The sequence below is a fragment of the Heptranchias perlo genome, chromosome 40 (assembly GCF_035084215.1).
Source record: "Heptranchias perlo isolate sHepPer1 chromosome 40, sHepPer1.hap1, whole genome shotgun sequence".
Taxonomy (NCBI): domain Eukaryota; kingdom Metazoa; phylum Chordata; class Chondrichthyes; order Hexanchiformes; family Hexanchidae; genus Heptranchias; species Heptranchias perlo.
The window spans coordinates 9,670,793-9,691,968 of NC_090364.1; positions in this window are offsets into that span (position 1 = coordinate 9,670,793).

Consider the following 21,176-nt stretch of genomic DNA (forward strand, 5'->3'; position numbering starts at 1 on the left):
GGTGTAGCACTCAAGTACCAGCTTAAATTACATTCTTCAAGGCTCTCAAGTGGGACAATCTTCTGAGTCAGACACAAGAGTGCTACCCAGTGAGCCACGGCTGACACTTGCAGTGTATGGTGCTTTTCACACTTGTTGTGTTGAAGACAATGCTATTCAGATGGGACTGCTAAGAGGTATCTGTGGGTATATAATCCCAGGAGAGAGGGCAGTCAGTTTGCCTGGAAGTGTACCTCTGCTTTCTGGGGCAAGAATTAATGGCGAAAAGGGACAAAAGGACACGGGGCCAGTGAGATTTTCAACCGAGATCTGTGAGGTACACCCCTGGGAGCTAAAAAAATGCAGTTGGAAGTAAGTCTGAAAGAAAGCTAAGGCCAAACCAAGTCAGTTTGGTAGTAACTTTCAAAAAGGGAATCAGATAAATACTTGAAGGGAAAAATATTTACGGGGAAAGAGCAGGGGAATGGGATTAATTGGTTAATTCTTTCAAAGAGCAGGTACAGGCATGATGGGCCGAATGGCCTTCTCCTGTGCTGTACTTACTTTGACACTCTGATACTATGAAGTCAGCCCAAGAAAGGGACAGGGTTTGCGGTGTATTATTTTGTCCCATGTTTTCAAAGGAGTGATGTGAGATTGAGCTAAGGAAGTGGAATTTTCTTCAACTGTTACTCTGTGTATTCACTTGCTTTCTGGGAAATAAAGCAGCTTAATGAGTCCTATCAGGACACACCTCACCTCGAGGTTGTCAGTCCGCCTTCAAAAAAGATTGGAAAAACACGAGAAGGCATGTGTGAAAGGCACAAATATCCAGTTCAGATCACAAGAGGGTCTTATTGTTGTACCCCGTGGGCTATGCTATTGTCTAATTAGATATTGGGCAATACAGGCGCACTCCTGAACATAAGATGTTCAGACCGCTTACGGGAGTGACCAGCACCACTGTACTTGAGAGTATATAAGGGAGACCTGAAACTTGTAATACCCACACGCGCAGGAGTTGGAATCTGGGAGACACTTCCTCTAAAGACTCCAACAATCTTTTGTGCTTAGTAAGCTTCTTTCTTTTAAAGGCTGGGCCCCGGAGTCGGGATTCTTAGCCTCACCCGCATTGGATGAAGGCGACCTCACCCTTTGGCGTGGGGGCCTCCCGTACCACTTTCACCTACTCCTGCTCAGCTGTGCTCACTGAACTGCCCTCAAACTAGATCACCCCACTAAGGCGGTGCTTGCGAATGTAAGATATAGAACTTGGTGAGGTGTCTGGGGGACAGCTGCTGTGAGAGACCCTGCGGTTCTTAATGGGCCATGGCTGCGAAAGCATAAAGAGACGACAGTTGGGAGAGAGAATCCTGCTGGATTGTATACACAGCTACTGAGGGCAGGCAACAGGTATGCTGCACCAAGTGATCCTTGGCTCTTGTGAACAATGAACAAGTACTGGCTGCTTATACAAACGCTGTGCAGGGCTGTGTCCTCCTGCTTCGCCATCCCTGACCTCCTGAAGAACATTATGTTCTTGAATCTCCATGTCCCTCCCTTCGAATCAGATGAGATCACATATTGATGCTCGGCCACCTTCATTTGCATTTCTCACCCTCCGAATCTTCTTTCAAAAGAACAACCTTCCTTCGGTCCCATTGCCACCTGAGTTAGCAATGCAGCCGCCCAATGTGTGATGGTGAGGGATTCGAGTCAAGAATTCAGAGCGTGCATGAGTGCTAATGTGGAGAGATGTCTGCAGGATATCATTCGGAGAATGAGGGCTGGTGAGAAGGATATCAGCAGGTTATCATTCGCCTGCGTGTAATGAAGGAAGGGTATGTGTGATCAGGGACATGGTGGATGGTCCACAGATTAGGTCATGTTCTATAATGGGAAGGTGCAGAATGTCAGAACAACCTAATGAAGATGAGATTCTGCAACACCTGCTATGGGTGCAGATTGTAAGTAAGAGGTGCCCTTGTACCTGCTGACTTTGCCTCTCCTGGTGAGATTGATGGATGTTTTTTGGCACTGCAGTCATGTCTTGTAAACTGCGCTGCTCATATTAATGATCTTTGCAAAGGATAAGCACCCATTTCGCCCCCTCCCAACCCCCCAACCGTGTTGGCAGAATATTTGATCGTGATTGGGGGCAGGGAAGGCCCTGTCCTAGTCTGGATACCCACGCATACGCACTTCCCAACTACCAGGGTTAACTGAACAGTGATCAAAAGCAGCAACGCTGCCTGATCCTTCCTAGCTCAGGGGCATTCACTTCTGGCATCTCCATGGCCATCCTGGCTGAGATCAGCCAAATGAGCCTGCACCAAGGATCAAAACTGGACATGTATGGGTCAGGATGACATTGGGGAGGAGGGTGGGGGGTCATTTACCCACTGAGCCAGAGGACGAGTGCTAACAATCATGCTTTAAACAAATTTTGAATTGCTTTGTGAAGACTTGATGGGTGAAGGATTTTCCCGTTCACTGTTGGTGAAAAGCTGTTGAGATGAACTCAGAAAAGGACAAGTTATTCCTGATACTGTTATATAAGACTTGAAATGATTATCTATGGTATTAGTGTACAAACGCTTACATTGTTTATCTGATATTCCTTTAGCCACTATTTCAGCCCTTTTCAAGTACACGGGTTAATGCCTCAGTTAAAATAGGTGACAGACATATCCCAGGAAAGTGTTGAGCATTCGTCATCGTCAACTGTACTTTCTAGGCTATAACGTTATTGATATTTTTGGGTGGAAATGGAAAAGTATTTCTTTATTGAAACAGAAGAAGAGGAGATCTAAGATTACCTAAAGGTAAACCCAACCTAAGTTGGGCCAGCTGCTGCTTTGCAGAGAGAAGGTCACTCTAACCATTGTGATGAGTATGACCTACAATAGGACTGGAAGGCATAACTTTGCCAGATACATGCCAGGGATGAGGATGACCCTCTCAGGACTGACTATTTTGTATGTTGAGCTGTTGACTGTGGTACAGACTGTCACCCCACGCAGTGACTGTAAACTTGGTTTGTAGAGACTGTCTCCTAATAATAACAAAGGAACAGGAAGAGGCCATTTAGCCCCTCAAGCCTGTTCTGCCATTCAATTAGATCACGGGTGATCTGTATCTTAACTCCATTCACCTGCCTTGGTTCAATATCGCCCAATATTGCCTAACAAAAATCTATCAATCTCAGTTTTGAAATTTTCAACTGACCCCCAGCCTCAACAGCTTTTTGAGGGAGAGAGTTCCAGATTTCCACTCCCCTTTGTGTGAAGAAGTGCTTCCTGACATCACCCCTGAACAAACGTGGTTGGTACAGGCTGACGCTTAATGCAGTTACAATGAAATAAACACAGAAATGGCTGGAAACACTCATCAGGTCAGGCAGCTTCTGTGGAGAGAGAAACAGAGTTAACATTTTAGGTCGACGACCTTCAATCAGAACTCCCAACATGGTGACTGTTAATCAACGCAGCGACGATGAACTCAATTAGTACAGACTGTTACCAAGCATAATGACTGTGAAATCGGCAGGTGTGAGCTGTCACTGAGTACAGTGAATGTGGACTTGGTTGAAGTATTTAGGAACAAAATGAACAGATTCTTAACTAAAAAGAGACGAGAGACTTATAGGTTTGTGTCACATCAGGCAGAGAGATTCTCTGAATTGGCTCCTGGTCATGCAACCAATCACTGCTAGCAAGTCAGGAGGACAAAAAAAACTTTTTCTCATTCCTATCTTCTTATTCTGCAGCATATTGTGTATCCTTTGCCTTATTAAAATAAATCAAAAGTGCAAATGTGGACAAGGCTACTTGCTGATAAATGCAGACCTAATGATGTATCTCACTTGCAGTAAAATATAGTTCTATTTTACATTTGAATTCTCCTGTTTTTATTTTTCTCCCCATATCGTCTGAGGTGCTTTCTCACACTGGGGTGCAGTTCTATCACAATGAGCATGCTCGGGATATCTCACCCAGGTGGCTGTTCTTCATCTGCGAACCTAGATAGTGAGTGTCGACAGACTATTTGACCATGAAAGGCTTCTTGTCTGCACCCAATGCTGACAAAGGTACTGGGTAATGATGAGGAGACAGGAAGCCTAGCCTAATCCTTCAATTTAACAGCTCATCTAAAAGATGACATATCCTACAATATAGCAGTCCCTCAGCACTGCACTGAAGTATCAAACTGGATTATGTGCTCAAGTCTGTAGTGGGACTTGAACCCACAAGTCTTTGACTTGGAGGTAAAAGTGCTACCAATTGAGCTAAGCAGAATATCAGTTAAAATTTGGAAGAGCAGAGGTGGTGTCACCCATGTGCCCACCTCTGGAATGCACTGCCTGAGGGGGTGGTGGAGGCAGATTCAATTGTGGCTTTCAAAAGGGAATCGGATACTTGAAGGGAAAAATTTGCAGAGCTACCGGGGATAGGGCGGGGGAGCGGGACTAGCTGGATTGTTCTTGCAGACAGCCGGCACGGACTCGACGGGCCGAATGACCTCCTTCCATGCTGTGACCATTCTATGATTCTATGATTCTAGCCTCCCTAGCCCAGGGATGCTGAAGACAACTGTAGCGCTCCAGCGGACGCCGTGGCTGAGACCAGCTAACTCCGCGCAATCTTGGATGTTCCGGAGTCTGTATGACTCAGCGCCCCTGCAGGCAGTGTGTTTCCCCACTAAACCATCGGGAGGGTGAATTACCGTGTAGCATTAACAGGGCTGTACAACCTTAAGATACAACTCATTTTAAAAGCATAAAGCCTCTGTAGCTCTGTCGACGCTGTGAGCTGGAGGCTCCCACCAACGACGTTCCCACCAACTATCAACAGGGGCCCATTCTTTCGCCTGCCTCCGGTGCATTCTGGGTAGGATGGCATCACAGTTGACTGCGACCGCTGTGAAGGAGTCCATGAGCGATTCGATTCATAAAGAATGACGATACCAGGCAGACTCCTGAGGAGAAAAGATAAACCTACCAAAGTTGAGAAGTCCAGTGTTAAAAGCAAACTCTTTTTCTTCTCCACAATGTTTCTCCCAAACCATCCCCACATCGATGATAATCCTGATTCGATGTGTGTATAATGGGTTGTCTCCAGGATCTTCGGACATTCAATATTATGTTTTTCATACTATCACTCTGTCATCTCCTGGTCATACATAATGGAAAATGTGCTTGTGTTTGAGAAACTAATAAAAAAGAAACCCTCACTCCTCAAAATATTACGTTACAGTGGCAAAGAAATGAAGATTGTGGCAGGGAACAAATTGTACTCACGGCAAATGTGTTTTTGTTTCAATAAATGCCTGCAGCTCTGCATCCGCAATCAGAACAGTCTCATTTCCAGGCTCTGAATAGACAGTGCTCTTCCCAGAATATATTTCAGCCTTTTTCTGGCTAACTTTGATTCTGCCGTAAAGCGAGGCCTCCGACAACTAATGGATAATAGGAACATTTTTCTGTAAAGGGGATATTTACTGAGGGATTTATTCCCCACACAGCTTCTAACAGGAAGACTGGACGGAGCTTGCTGCTTTATTGACATGATTATCATCTAGTATTGTCACTAACTTCACCAATCTGAATTAGGAACATAGGAACAGGAGTAGGCCATTCAGCCCCTCGAGCCTGTTCTGCTATTCAATTAGATCATGGCTGATCTGTATCTCAACTCCATTTACCTGCCTTGGTTCCATAACCCTTAATGCCCTTATCTAACAAAAATCTATCAATCTCAGTTTTGAAATTTTCAATTGACCCCCAGCCTCAACAGCTTTTTGGGGGAGAGAGTTCCAGATTTCCACTCCCCTTTGTGTGAAGAAGGGCTTCCTGACATCACCCCTGAATGGCCTAGCTCTAATTTTAAGGTTATGCCCCCTTGTTCTGGACTCCCCCACCAGAGGGAATAATTTCTCTCCATCTACTCTATCGAATCCTTTAATCAACTTAAACACCTCAATTAGATCACCCCTTAATCTTCTAAACTCAAGGGGCTATAGGCCTACCTAGTCCAAGCCTAGAATTACCAGAAGTAAGTACTTTTAGCAAAAGATCATTATCATTTGTTTATCCAAATACTGTCATCCTTTATATTGGGTTTCTCATAGGCAGGTGAAATGATGGAGTAGATTTTACAGCATGTGTTGTTGCCTCTACAAGAAAACCTGCTTCAATGATTGCATTTTTTGAAGAGGTGACTAAAGTAGTGGACAGGGGAATGTCTATGGATGTTGTTTATATGGACTTCCATATAAGAAGGCATTCGATAAAGTTCCTCATGAGAGACTGTTAGCTAAAGTTGAAGCTCATGGAATTGAGGGCAAATTATTGACCTGGGTAGGAAATTGCAGCAGGAGACGGAGAGTCGGGATAATGGGCAGGTACTCAAATTGGCAGGATGTGACTAGTGGTGTCCCACAGGGATCTGTGTTGGGGCCTCAACTATTCACTGTATTTATTAACAGCTTAGATGTCAGAATAGAGAGCCACATATCCAAGTTTGCCGATGACACAAAGATAGGTAGCATTGTAAGCAGTGTAGATGGAAGCACAAAATTACAGAGAGATATTAATAGATTAATCGAATGGGCAAAACTGTGGCAAATGGATTTCATTGTAGGCAAGTGTGAGGTCATCCACTTTGGACCTAAAAAGGATAGATCAGAGTTCGTTCTAAATGGTGAAAAGCTGGAAACAGTGGAGGTCCAAAGAGACGTAAGGGTTCATGCACATAGATCATTAAAATGTCATGGGCAGGTACAGAAAATAATCAAAAAGGCTAATGGAATGCTGGCCTTTATATCTAGAGGACCAGAATACAAGGGGGTAGAAGTTATGCTACAGCTATACAAAAGCCCTGGTTAGACCACACCTGGAGTACTGTGTTCAGTTCTGGGCACTGCACCTTCGGAAGGACATATTGGCCTTGGAGGGAGTGCAGCGTAGATTTACTAGAATGATACCTGGACTCCAAGGGTTAAATTACGAGGAGCGATTACACAAACTAGGGTTGTATTCCCTGGAATTTATAAGATTAAGGGGTGATTTGATCGAAGTTTTTGAATGCTGAGTCCTTGAGTATATTCAAGATTGATAGGTTTTTGGAATCTAAGGGAATCAAGGGATATGGGGATCAGGTGGGAAAGTGGAGTTGAGGTCGAAGATCAGCCATGATCTTAATGAATGGCGGAGCAGGCTCGAGTGGCAGTATGGCCTACTCCTGCTCCTATTTCTTATGTTTCTTCTTATATTAAGGGGACCTGATAGGGTAGATAGAGAGAAACTATTTCAGCTGGTTGGGGAGTCTAGGACTAGGGGACATAGCCTAAAAATTAAAGCCAGGACTTTCAGGAGTGAAGTTAGGAAACACTTCTACACACAAAGGGTGGTGGAAGTTTGGAACTCTCTTCCGCAAATGGCAGTTGATGCGAGCTCAATTGTTAATTTTAAATCTGAGATTGATAGATTTTTGTTAATCGAAGGAATTAAGGGATATGGGGCTACAGCAGGTATATGGAGTTAGGTCACAGATCAGCCATGAATGGCAGAACAGGCTCGAGGAGCTAAATGGCCTACTCCTGTTCCTATATTCCTAATGGAGATGAAGTGACCGAATTGATCTGGATTAGCAAAATCGGCCCTAATGTTTCTCCTGTAAAGTACAGAATTTCCAGTAACTTTGGAAGGATGTTGTGAGCTTAGAGACCCTGTCAATACCAATCAGAAGTACTGATACTTGACCGTGCGATCGGGAAAGCAAATTCAGAAGAGAGTGATTTGGAAAGCAATCACAATAATGTATCATTTTTTTTTGTTTGGTAAAATATTGCACTCTTGATTTTTTTAATGAATTATTTAAGTTCTCCCTACCACACACCATTCTCTGCCAGAGAGACAAAACAGCCAATTTGCCAAGGCCACGGTATTGTCAAGTGCTGTCAGATGTGGGTGAGCAGCCCCAGCAAGTAATCCATTGTCATGTGCCGGAAGAGGCCACCTTGTTAGCTGCACCAAAACGTCAGCCTGGATTATGTGCACAAGTCGCTGGAGTGGAGCGTGAACCCATGACCTTTCGACTCAAAGGTGAGAGTGCTCTCGGTGTTGGGCTACTTGTGACCGGATCACCTGTTTTTGGCGGTGTTGATCGAGAGATCAATGTTGGCCAAGGCACCAGAAGAATAGTTGAGTATTGCCTTGGGATCTTTTATGTTAACCTAAGCAGGCTGATGGGACCTTTGGTTTAGCGTCTCATCCAAAAGACGGCATCTCCAACAGTGCAGCAGTCCCTCAGTACTGCTGCAACTCCCTTGTTTCCGTGTCTTTACATTTAAAAAAAATTACGTGAGGAGCATTTGTTGGGAGTAAAACAAACAGAGCAGATGTTGCGGAAATGGCTGCAATATCTCTTTAAGAAGCTGTTGCCACATTTTTGTTTAGCTCTTATGAGGCAAGCCTATCTTTTGCGTGGGTTGTGGATATCATGCTTGGTGTGAAGAAAAATTACAAGTGGAAACCATCACCAACACAAATAATAGATGAGATGAAAAACAACAGCTAACAACTTCCATGTTTACAGATTTTCATTGGTGTCTTGGTTGTGAATTGTAACTGTTCTGCGAATTCATATTCCCTAGGAGCTGGAATGAGATGGAACGCCAACTCATTCCAATCAGGAGTAAAAAAAGAAGAGAGTGAAAGTGTCAAGAGGGAAAGAGAGAGAAGTGACTAATAAAGAAAGAAACAGGGAAAAGGGAAAAGGGACAAAGAAAGGGAGAGATAGGATGGAGAGAGCCCAAGAGAAATGGAGAGAGAGAGTGAGAGACAAAAAGAGAGAGAGGCAGACAGCAAAAGAAAGGGAGAGAGATAAATGGGGCTTAAATGAACGCCCTCCCCCAAAAAGAGTGGGAAAAGCAAATTAAAATGCCTCCCTTTATGGTTGATCAAAAACAGCCCAGCCACCATTTCAAATGACGCGTGTGCGAATTGCCATGGTGGTCAGCAGGGGGCAGCATTGTTTCTAATACAGGATGCAGATCCCGCGCAGCAATCCTATTGAGAACAACTGAGCCGCGCCTAACACCTAATGTAACCCATCTGTGCCTTCTGTTGAAGCAGTTGACGGAAACCCATTAGTGATAGAGGACAACTGAGAGACAGCCACTTTCCAATTGCACTGTTGCCGTGAGATGGGCAGAAGGATGCTAATTCCCAAACACCTTCATGGCAGCTGGCTGAAGATGGACTTGTTGAGTGTCATTGAAGTGGACCTTTGATCCTAGAGGCCTCAAATGGTAGATAATTCAGTTGTGACGGTCACAAGAGGAAATATCTTCGCTCTATTTGGATAACTGATATTCCCCTTTAAGGAAGAAACTTACAATCGCATATTTGTGAGATATGCGTTCACATCAGCCAGCGGTTAATCAATGCTAATGATAATCTTTGCACCATCCACAACAGACTGAAGCTACTTCTCTCATAAGGTGCCACAGGTCATGAATACACATAACTCAATCAGCAAGGGATAATTGCTGTGTGATTATCCCCTACACAAGAAGAGAGGTGTGATTACAAGCAGCCTGTTCTGAATATAATATAATGATTGTTCCAAAAAGTTTGACTGAGGGAAGGAACAGATCTGTAAGGAACAGATGGAGAGTGACAGGCAACCAGTGTGGCCGGGTTTTGTGTCTACATCGTAAAATGGCAAGTTGTTTTTTTTTGAGAATGTGTAGCAGCGACAAAGACAGCCTGCTCTGCTCTGCACTACTGAGTTTCCTGGAGGGGGGTCCTGAAACAGGCGTTAGTTAGGCCCATTTACATATGCAAGGGGTCTTATGCCTGTTTCAAGTGGGCTCGGCAGACGGCTGGGATGTTGCCTTCACCAATATGGCGGCGTCCGTAGCCCAGGCGCGGATTGGATGCGGGACGTTGCGCCCCAAAATTGGTCCTCCTTGCCCCCATTTTACGCCCGGAAAACAGGTGCAACGAGGATCACTTCCCACCCCCCTCCCCCCGCCACCATTATTCTGTGCGGTGCCGAGCCTATAAGGAGCAGGGGTCTGGGGTGACGGATCTTAGCCAGGTAGGATGGTAGGAGGGCTAAAGCTGAGCTTCACATTCTCAGGGCTAGGGAGAGGAACAAAAAAAATGAACTTGAGTTTCCACTCCTGATTGTCCTTATTGCTGGAAAGTGCGGGTGGTGTGTATACTGGGGGAGAACAGGATCAGACTTGACTGTGATGGATTATTGGCCACTGGGGTAGATCCTGCTCAATGGGATTGTGTGTCAGATGATCAGTCACTTATCACTAAGGGCAAGTAGTACAACGTGTGCTCCTGTCAATCAGGCTCCACGTGTGCAGGTTCAGTGGATTTATCTGTATAATAAAATAATTGAGCATTGAGTTAGTCATGCCTTCCCTATGGCTGCCTGGAGTGACAGACATGATAAGAGGGTCAATGGCCAGAGGCTGCAATTGGGTGGGAATGTGTAGCCACAGTCTGCTCAGCCCCACTTAGCTGACAATAAGGCCTTGCCATTAATTAGCAGAGCCAATAGCAATAAGTTATTTTTTAAATTGTATTTTTTAATTTTAAGAGATGGGTGGTGATAGAATTGCAATATTATGTATCCCAGTAAGAAGTAAAACGAATTGACTTGTCCATGTATCTGAAAGACTTGCATTTTTATATAGCACCTTTCGTGACCTCAGGACGTCCCAAAGCACTTTACAGCCTGTGAAGTACTTTTGAAGTGTAGTCACTGTTGTAATGTAGGAAGCACGGCAGCCAATTTGCACACGATGTGGAGATGCCGGTGATGGACTGGGGTGGACAAATGTAAGGAATCTTACAACACCAGGCTATAGTCACACAGCAAGGTCCCACAAAGAAGCAATGTGATAATGACTAGATAATCTGTTTCTAGTGATGTTTGTAAGGAATCTTACAACACCAGGTTATAGTCCAACTGTTTTATTTGAAAATCACAAGCTTTCGGAGGCTTTCTCCTTCGTCAGGTGAGTGACTCACCTGACGAAGGAGAAAGACTCCGAAAGCTTGTGATTTTCAAATAAAACAGTTGGACTATAACCTGGTGTTGTAAGATTCCTTACATTTGTCAACCCCAGTCCATCACCAGCATCTCCACATCTAGTGATGTTGGTTGAGGGATAAATATTGTCCAGGACACCAGGGAGAACTCTCCTGCTCTTCTTCAAAATAGTGCCATGGAATATTTTATGTCCATCTGAGAGGGAAGATGGGGCCTTGGTTTAATGTCTCAACCAAAAGACGGCACCTCTGGCAGTGCAGCACTCCCTCAGTACTGCACTGAAGTGTCAGCATGGATTTTACACCTAAGTTTCTAGATGTGGGACTTAAACCCACAATCTTCTGATTTAGAGGTAAGAGTGCGACCGAAATGAGCCACACCTGACACCTAATGTAACTCATCTGTGCCTTCTGTTGAAGGTAGGTTTTTTTATTGTAAAGAGAAGAGAGTACTGATCAGGAATATTGTGTGCTGTGCATTTTAGGTAGCAGCACAATTTAATGGAACTTATCCATTGCTTCCCTGGATCTGAAGCACTTAGTCTCTGGGGAGTTTGTCAGAATGTTTTGAGAGCTGACTGAGTGCGCTGTAATTGTCAGCTGGATGTACGAATAATTACAGTCAGTCTGCAATCTTTCTCAGTTTCAGTATTCTAGGTTTTTCTTTGCTCCTGCTGTGCTATGTCACAATCATGTCCATTCCTTCCCTTCGAGATGCATTTGCAGCAGGTTACTGGATCAATTGGGGATAAGAACATTAAAAGAGTCAGGAAACTTGCAACTATCTTTGATTGACATCAGTTTTTACCTCCATGTATGCAATCTGCATATAGGGCAGACGATGTATTTTTAAAGGTGCATAGGAACAGGAGCAGGCCGTTCAGCCCTTCGAGCCTGCTCCACCATCCATTTAGGTCATGGCTGATCTGCACTTCAACTCCATTTATTCACCTGAGTTCCACATTCTTTGTAACTCTTACCGAACAAATATATATATCGATCTCTGTCTTGAAAGCTCCAAATGTCCCTGCAAGCACAGCCTTTCAGGAGAGAAAATCCCAGATTTTCACTGCCCTTTGTGTGAAAAACTGCTTCCTGATTTCCCTCCTAAATGGCCCAGCTCTATTTTTAAGATTATACCTCTCTGCTGTGGACTCCCCCTCCTGAGGAAATAGTTTCTCCGCATCTACTTTATTGAATCCTTTTAACATTTTAAACACCTCAATCTGATCATCCCTCAATCCTCTATACTCAAGGGAATACAAGCCAAGTTTATGCAATCTGTCCTCATGATTTACATCACACAGTCTCAATTGGCCCTTTTCTTCAATTTTGACACCTTCTTATGACTATCTCTCCAGTATCTCCTGGTATATGGTCTCACCATTGACCTTCTGTGTGTTGGTCTCCCAAATCTCCTCCATCAAGCACTTCATGATGCCCCTGTGCTGTCTGCTATGGTCTGCGGATCTAGGTGTGGATCTGGTTGAACTTGATTTATACTTTTTGTGTTCTTCTTCTATTTCTGACAGAAATTGTCCACTCTGCTTGAATTGCAGTGTGCTGTTTCTATTGGTCAAAAGCCTGTTTAGCTAGTTGAGCGGCATTCTCGAAGATGCTTTCTTATTGGCCTTGTAGTTGTGAGCAACTCTTAGTGCACCCTAACGCACCAGAACTTGCAAAAGAAAGATTTGCATTTATATAGCGCCTTTCACAAGCGCAGGACGTCCCAAGGCACATTACCCTTGGGGAATGAGGGGATATGGGGATCAGGTGGGAAAGTGGAGTTGGGGTTGAAGATCAGCCATGATCTTAATGAATGGCGGAGCAGGTTCGAGGGGCCGTATGGCCTGCTCCTGCTCCTATTTCTTATGTTCTTATGTTCTTATGTTTACAGCCAACAAAGTGCTTTTGAAGAGTAGTCACTGTTGTAATGTAGGAAAAGTGGCAGCCAATTTGCACACAGCAAGGTCCCACAAACAGCAATGAGATAAATGACCAGATAATTTGTTTTTAGGTGTTGGGTGAGGGATAAATATTGGCCAGGTCACAGGGGAGAACTCGCCTGCTCTTCTTCGAAAGAATGCCATGGGATATTCTACGTCCACCTGAGAGGGCAGATGGGGCCTTAGTTTAACATCTCATCTGAAAGACGGTACCTCCAACATAAGAACATAAGAAATAGGAGCAGGAGTAGGCCATGCGGCCCCTCGAACCTGCTCCGCCATTCAATCAGATCATGGCTGATCTTCGACCTCAAATCCACTTTCCCGCCGGATCCCCATATCCCTTGATTCCCCTAGAGTCAAAAATCTACCGATCTCAGTCTTGAATATATTCAATTACTCAGCATCCACACACCTCTGGGGGTAGAGAATTCCAAAGATTCACAACCCTCTGAGTGAAGAAATTCCTCCTCATCTCAGTCTTGAATGGCCGCTCCTTATCCTGTGACTATGCCCCCTAGTTCTAGACTCTCCAGCCAAGGGAAACAATCTCTCAGCCTCTACCCTGTCAAGCCCCCTAATAATTTTATATGTTTCAATGAGATCACCACTCATTCTTCCAAACTCCAGAGAGAATAGGCCCATTCTACTCAATCTCTCCTCATAGAACAACCCTCTCAATCCAGGAATCAATCTAGTGAACCTTCGTTGCACCCCCTCTAAGACAAGTATATCCTTCCTTAGATAAGGAGACCAAAACTGTATGCAGTACTCGTCAAGTGAGGTCTCACCAAAGCCCTTACAACTGTTATAAGACTTCCTTAATCTTGAACTCCAACCCCCTTGCAATAAATGCCAACATGCCATTTGCTTTCCTAATTGCTTGCTGTACCTGCATACTAACTTTTTGTGTTTCTTGTACGAGGACACCCAAGTCTCTCTGAACACCAACATTTAGTACTTTCTCACCATTTAAAAAATATTCTGTTTTTCTACTTCTCCTACCAAGGTGAATAACCTCACATCTCCCCACATTATACTCCATCTGCCACCTTCTTACCCACTCACTTAACCTGTCTATATCCCTTTGCAGGCTCTTTGTGTCCTCCTCACAGCTTACTTTCCCACCTAGCTTTGTATCGTCAGCAAACTTGGATACATTACACTCGGTCCCTTCATCTAAGTCATTAATATAGATTGTAAATAGCTGAGGCCCAAACACTAATCCTTGCGGCACCCCACTAGTTACAGCCTGCCAATCTGAGAATGACCCGTTTATCCCTACTCTCTGTTTTCTGTCCTTTAACCAATCCTCTATCCATGCTAATATATTATTCCCAACCCCATGAGCCCTTACCTTGTGTAACAACCTTTTGTGTGGCTCCTTATCGAATACCTTTTGAAAATCCAAATATACTACATCCACTGGTCCCCCTTTATCTACCCTCCTAGTTACATCCTCAAAAACGCTAATAAATTTGTCAAACATGATTTCCCTTTCATAAAACCATGTTGACTCTGCCTAATCATATTATGATTTTCTAAGTGCCCTGTTACCACTTCCTTAATAATGGACTCCAGCATTTTCCCGACAACCGATGTCAAGCTAACTGGCCTCTAGTTCCCTGTTTCTTTCTCTCCCTTCCTTCTTGAATAACGGAGTGACATTTGCTACCCTCCAATCCACTGGGACCATTCCAGAATCTAGAGAATTTTGGAAGATCAGAGCAGCACTCTCTCAGTACCGCACTGGGAGTGTCAGCCTGGATCTTATGCTCAAGTCCCTGGAGTGGGATTGATGAGCTGTGTATCCTCTTTTAAACCCGGGGACAAGCTAGATGGATGAAAATGCCAGTTTCATGTAGATTCCTGTGGTTCTCCAGAACAACAGATACAGAACCGTTGAGACAGAAAGCTACAAAATAGTCCAATTAAGTTTTTGCAGCAACAAAAGGCTCTATCTCTCCTTCCTGTACAGCAAGTCTCAAGATAAACATTTTCTTATTTATGCAATGCACATTTGGCATATATTAAATATCTTATTTACCAAAATTTAATCTTGATTGCGTGCCATTCATCATATAATGTATAATTACTGCACTGCACCTAAATAGTAATTGGAATAAACCTGCCTCTAATTCACCAATTTTAAACTCATAGTCAAGGAGGTGATGTGCTACCAGTATAGTTGTGTCGGGATTAAGTACCGTCATTTAAATGTCAAGTGGCAAGCACAAGATCTTCATTAAATCCTTCTCACTAAACTCAATGTGTTATTATAGCAATTACCGTTCCTTTTTCAGGCTTTTCCAGTGCCGATGTTCTTCTCTGCCAAATCCAGTGTCAGCCGTGGCTCAGTGGGTAGCACACTCGCCTCCAAGTCAGAAGGTTGTGGGTTTAAGCCCCACTCCAAAAACTCGAGCATAAAAATCGAGACTGAGACGTCAGTGCAGTGCTGAGGGAGTGCTGCACTGTCGGAGGTGCCGTCTTTAAACCGAGGCCCCATCTCTCCTCTGAGGTGGCTGGAAAAGATCCCATGGCACTATTTGAAGAAGAGCTAGGGGTGTCCTGGCCAATGTTTATCCCTCAACCAACATCACTAAAAGAGATTATCTCATTGCTGTTTGTGGGAGCTTGCTGTGCACAAATTGGCTGCCATGTTTCCAACAGTGACTACACTTCAAAAGTACTTCATTGGCTGTAAAGCACTTTGGGTCATCCTGAGGTCATGAAAGGTGCTATATAAATGCAAGTCTTTTCTTTCTTGCTTGCTGCAGGACGGTCCCACAGGAACAGATAGGCCTCTGGCACCTTGCTCAAGTGTCAGTCCAGAGTGGGAGTGTCAGTGGTCAATTCAATCACAAAGTGCATCGCAGTTGAGTCTGATCCTATTCTCTTCTGACATTCACAGGGGTGCCCTTACCAACGGGAACAGCGGCTGATTCATCCTCCCCCACCCCAGGGTGCTGAGGCCAAATGAAGCGCTCCATCTGGCTGAGGCCAGCTATCTCGGTGTAGAACTAAACCCTTCCAGGCTCAGTACTGCACTAAAACAATACTTTTACCCACTAAACCAATGAACTAGCTGACTGCTTTTCAGAAAAACTATAGAATTCGGTTACAGTTATTCAGCCCAGTGCACCGATGCTGGCTCTGGGAAAGAGATAACCACTTCGTCCCATTCCCTTGCCTTTTCCCAATATCCCTTTCAATTTTTCTTTTCCAAATATTTATCCGCTTCCCCTTTAAAAGCTACGATGGATTCTGCTTCCTCCACTGTTTCCTAAGACTAAGAGATGTTGGTAGTCAGAGGGATTTGGGTGTCCTTGTACATGAATCACAGAAAGTTAACATGCAGGTATGCTAGCCTTTATTGCAAGAGGGTTGGAGTATAAGAGTAAGGAGGTCTTGCTGCAATTATATAGAGCTCTGGTGAGACCACACCTAGAGTACTGTGTACAATTTTGGTCTCCTTACCTAAGGAAGGATATTCTCGCCTTAGAGGGAGTGCAACAAAGGTTCACTAGATTGATTCCTGGGATGAGAGGGTTGTCCTATGAGGAGAGATTGAGTAGAATGGGCCGATAAATTCTTAGAAGCCTTTCAGGGTAGATGCTGAGAGGCTGTTTTCCTTGGCTGGAGAGTCTAGAACTAGGATTCATAATCTCAAGATCAGAGGTTGGCCATTTAGGACCAAGATGAAGAAAAATTTCTTCACTCAGAGGGTTGTGAATCTTTGGAATTCTCTATCCCAGAGGGCTGTGGATGCTCAGCCATTGAGTATATTCAAGGCTGAGATGGATGGATATTTGGATACTAAGAGAATCTAGGGATATGGGGATAGGGTGGGAAACTAGAGTTGAGGTCAAAGATCAGCCATGATCTTATTGAGTGGCGGAGCAGGCTCGAGGGGCCGTATGGCCTACTCCTGCTCCTATTTCTTATGTTCTTATGTTCCGGTCGTGCATTTCATGCTGTTGTTGCTATCCCATGATCATCCTGTAGGAGGCATGATTACATAGAGTTACATAATGAGTCCACAGTACAGAAACAGGCCATTCGGCCCAACTGGTCCATGGCGGCGTTTATGCTTCACATCGGTGCGCGGATTCAACAAGAGATAGGTGGGATCATGCCAGTTTTCTCCTCATCCTGTAAATATGGAATACCTTGGACTATATGCCAAGTCATATTCCTTGCCCCCTGACCCCATGCCCTTCCCCTCCCTCCCTTCGCTTGTGCTGAAAACCAACTAAACTCACCCCGGCGAAGGTCAGCGACGTTCAACTTCCCGGCAGCTCTGGGACTCCAAATGGTGATTTTCTACTTGAAAAGTCAAACATGACTGGACTCCCTTTATTTAAGTCATTCCTGGCTGTCTTTACTGTGTAACTCTCTCATTAAAATGGTTGAAGATGTGCTGGATATTTGCCCATCTGCGTGAGGTATGATTAATTTTATAGGTATTAGCATCATTCATGCTGTTAATCTAAACACTTTTAATCTGTGGTCTGTTTTCAGCAGCGAAACCAATATGAATTTATCAGCTAGAGCATTTCAAAAAACGCTACGTTGCAGCTTCAGTAATGGAGTTGGAGGAGTTTAATTAATCTTCCTAGTTGAGCAGGTAAGGCAGTGATAGACTGTGATCCTAAATGAACACACGGAAGCTTAGGATCAAATCAGCAGAAGGATATATAGGATCTAACGAAATAAAAAACAATAAAATTATAGAAAGAAAAGAAAGTCACCCTATCTCCAGTACAGTTCTGGCAATGTGAGGCTTGAATTGTAGATTAATGGATACCTATATCAGGACACTGTTCATATTTGATTCATTAAATTCAGGAAACACCAAAGAAAGGAGGAAAATGTAAGAGGAAGCAACTGAGAACGGGACAAAGATATACACACGTACGCACAGAGGAAGAGAAAGAAAGACTTGCATTTATATAGCGCCTTTCATGACCTCAGTCCCAAAGCACTTTACAGCCAACGAAGTACTTTTGAAGTGTAATGTAGGAAATGCGACAGTCAATCTGTGCACAGCAAGATCCCACAGACAGTGACGTGATAATGACCATCTGTTTTTAGTGATGTTGGTTGAGGGATAAATATTGGCCAGGACACCGGGGAGAACTCCCCTGCTCTTCTTCGAAACAGCGCCATGGAATCTTTTACGTCCACCTGAGAGGGCAGACGGTGCCTCGGTTTAACGACTCATCCGAAAGACTTCATGCAGATGTCATACGTTATTAATTTAACAATGTTATTCATTTTTCAATCCTCCATTTCTTCATTTTTTCTGCCTTCGTTATGTCCCTTCCATTTCACACACCATTGTCTGACTGTGAAGGCGAAGGAGAAAAGAAGCAAAATTTAAAATAGATGTCAGAAAGAATTCCTTTACTCAAAGGGTGATAAATGATTGGAATAATCTTTCGGACAAGGTACTGGGAAAGAAAAGATGTTTGGGCCATTCTAGATATAGTTGGATGCTATGCCGGAGAGTTAGAGTACTAGAGGGACCAGCATTGATGTGCTAAATGACCTGTTTGATGTGCTAAATATCCTTGACTGTTTTTTCTGTTCTTATGAGACCTGCCTCCAGGCTATTTTCAGTGTTGTCATGTCACTGGTTGCTTGGAGAGAATGGAAGAGACCAGGAATTTTCCCTCTTATGCTAGAAGGATGTGCCTTACCTCTACACTGTGGCCGGGACCCGCCCCCGTTCATGATTTTCTGGCCATTAAAACGAATGGATATAAAATCACAGGCTGAGGACGCCCAATTTCTCAACATGTGCCGGGAGCATTGCAGTGCAAAGTTCCAGAAAGCCTCCAACAGCCTTGATAACCAAATGTGCACTTTCTGCCAGGGACAGCGACTAAGAGCAGGAACCCTGTATAATGTCCCCCTCGCTAGGCCAAAGTCAATGGAATTGATGGGTGAAAAGACCTGTCCTCATTCCATGTTACTTTGAAAGAAAGAACATTCATTTATATAGCGCCTTTTACAACCTCAGGACATCCCAAAGCGCCTTGCAGCCAATGAAGTAGGTTTTTAAGTATAGTCACCATTGTAATGGAATACTCTATGCTGTATTCTAACACAGTGCAGCCAGAGCCTTCGTTATCTACTATATTCAATAGTATGACGCATGGTGCATTATCCATTGAAGAATTGGGAAGCAACTAGGCTCTGTTTCATAAAGTGAAGGTATTGGATAGATTAGGTATGACATGGGCAGAATACACAGTAGATAAAAGGTGATACTTATTCCTGTATAATGTGTTTTTATAGGGTAGATGTCCCTTATCCAAGACACTGGACAACTGTTGACTCCTCTGTGCAGAGTCAGTTTCACTTTCAAAACCTGGCCCATCACCTATGATGGGCAAATGAATACATGCTTTCAGTATAATGTGCCCACTGGGCAAGTGAGAACAACATATACCCATCAGGGACTGTGTGGTTAGTGCATATGTGTTGCAAGATTAGATGGTTGTATGCCTGTCACAGCAAGACCAGCTGGTATCTGAGAATGGACTGGAGTGACAGTAGAGGAAACTAATTAAGAACAGACGGACTGTGCTGGCAATGGAAGAGCCTGTAAATGATATCAAATAGGCTATAGTGGAGGTGTTTGTAATTGAGCATGTAGAGAGTGTGCTGGCCATTGGAGGAGATGGAAATTGTTCACAAACAGACTACAAAGTGAATCCAGGATGGTTCAGCCATGTTGATGATGGGAGGCATATGTTATTCAGCCATCTATCAGCGACCTGACGCGTCCCCAGAACGAGCAATGGAGGTCTGCAATTGGTTTTAAGACTCCGCCAAAATAGGTCAGGGGAAGAAGTTCACAGGTCACAGGCTGGGCTTGGATTACGACTAGGGAACGGTGTCGTGTAATTAGGAATGTCAGATTGGCTGGATGACAAATTATTCAGTGCAAAATAGTCTCTCAATGGTGGCTCACATTTCTCTCGAGTTGCAAAGTACATTTGGGTGGGTGATGATGGCAATGTGACTGCATTTTATGGGGAGAAACGTTGAGGGATTGTTTCTCCAGGGTGTCCATGGACTTTCAGCCAAAGTTACAGTGGACAATCGGGCGAACCCCTGCAGAACTTCAACTTCTGAAGGTTTTTTTCAGTTTTACTGGCTCCGCACAGCAAAATCTAAACTATACAGATTCAAACAGGACCAAACACTTGAACTGTACCAAGTCATCCTATCTCCAGTACAGTTCTGGCAATGTGAGGCCTGAATTGTAGGTTAATGGATACCTATATCAGGACACTGTTCATATTTGATCCATTAAATTCAGGAAACACCAAAGAAAGGAGGAAAATGTAAAAGAAAGTAACTGAGAACAGGACAGATACTCATGCACACGCACACGCACATGCACGTATATATATATGTGTGTATATACATATATATATGTGTGTGTGTATATGTATGTGTGTATATGTATGTATGTGCATGTATATGTGTGTGTGTATGTGTATGTATATATATATGTCTGTCCATATATATGCGTATATCTATATAGTTCTTTTATTCGTTCATGGGATGTGGGCGTCGCTGGCGAGGCCAGCATTTATTGCCCATCCCTAATTGCCCTTGAGAAGGTGGTGGTGAGCCGCCTTCTTGAACTGCTGCAGTCCGTGTGGTGAAGGTTCTCCCACAGTGCTGTTAGGAAGGGAGTTCCAGGATTTTGACCCAGTGATGATGAAGGAACGGCGATATATTTCCAAATTGGAATGGTGTGTGACTTGGAGGGGAACGTGCAGGTGGTGTTGTTCCCATGCGCCTGCTGCCCTTGTCCTTCTAGGTGGTAGAGGTCGTAGTTTTTGGGAGGTGCTGTTGAAGAAGCCTTGGCGAGTTGCTGCAGTGCATCCTGTGGATGGTGCACACTGCAGCCACAGTGCGCCGGTGGTGAAGGGAGTGAATGTTTAGGGTGGTGGATGGGGTGCCAATCAAGCAGGCTGCTTTGTCCTGGATGGTGTCGAGCTTTTTGAGTGTTGTTGGAGCTGCACTCATCTAGGCAAGTGGAGAGTATATATGGAGAGAGAAAGAAAAACTTGGATTATATAGTCCCTTTCACGACCTCAGGACATCCCAAAGCGTGTTATAGCATATGAAGTACTTTTTAGATTGTATGA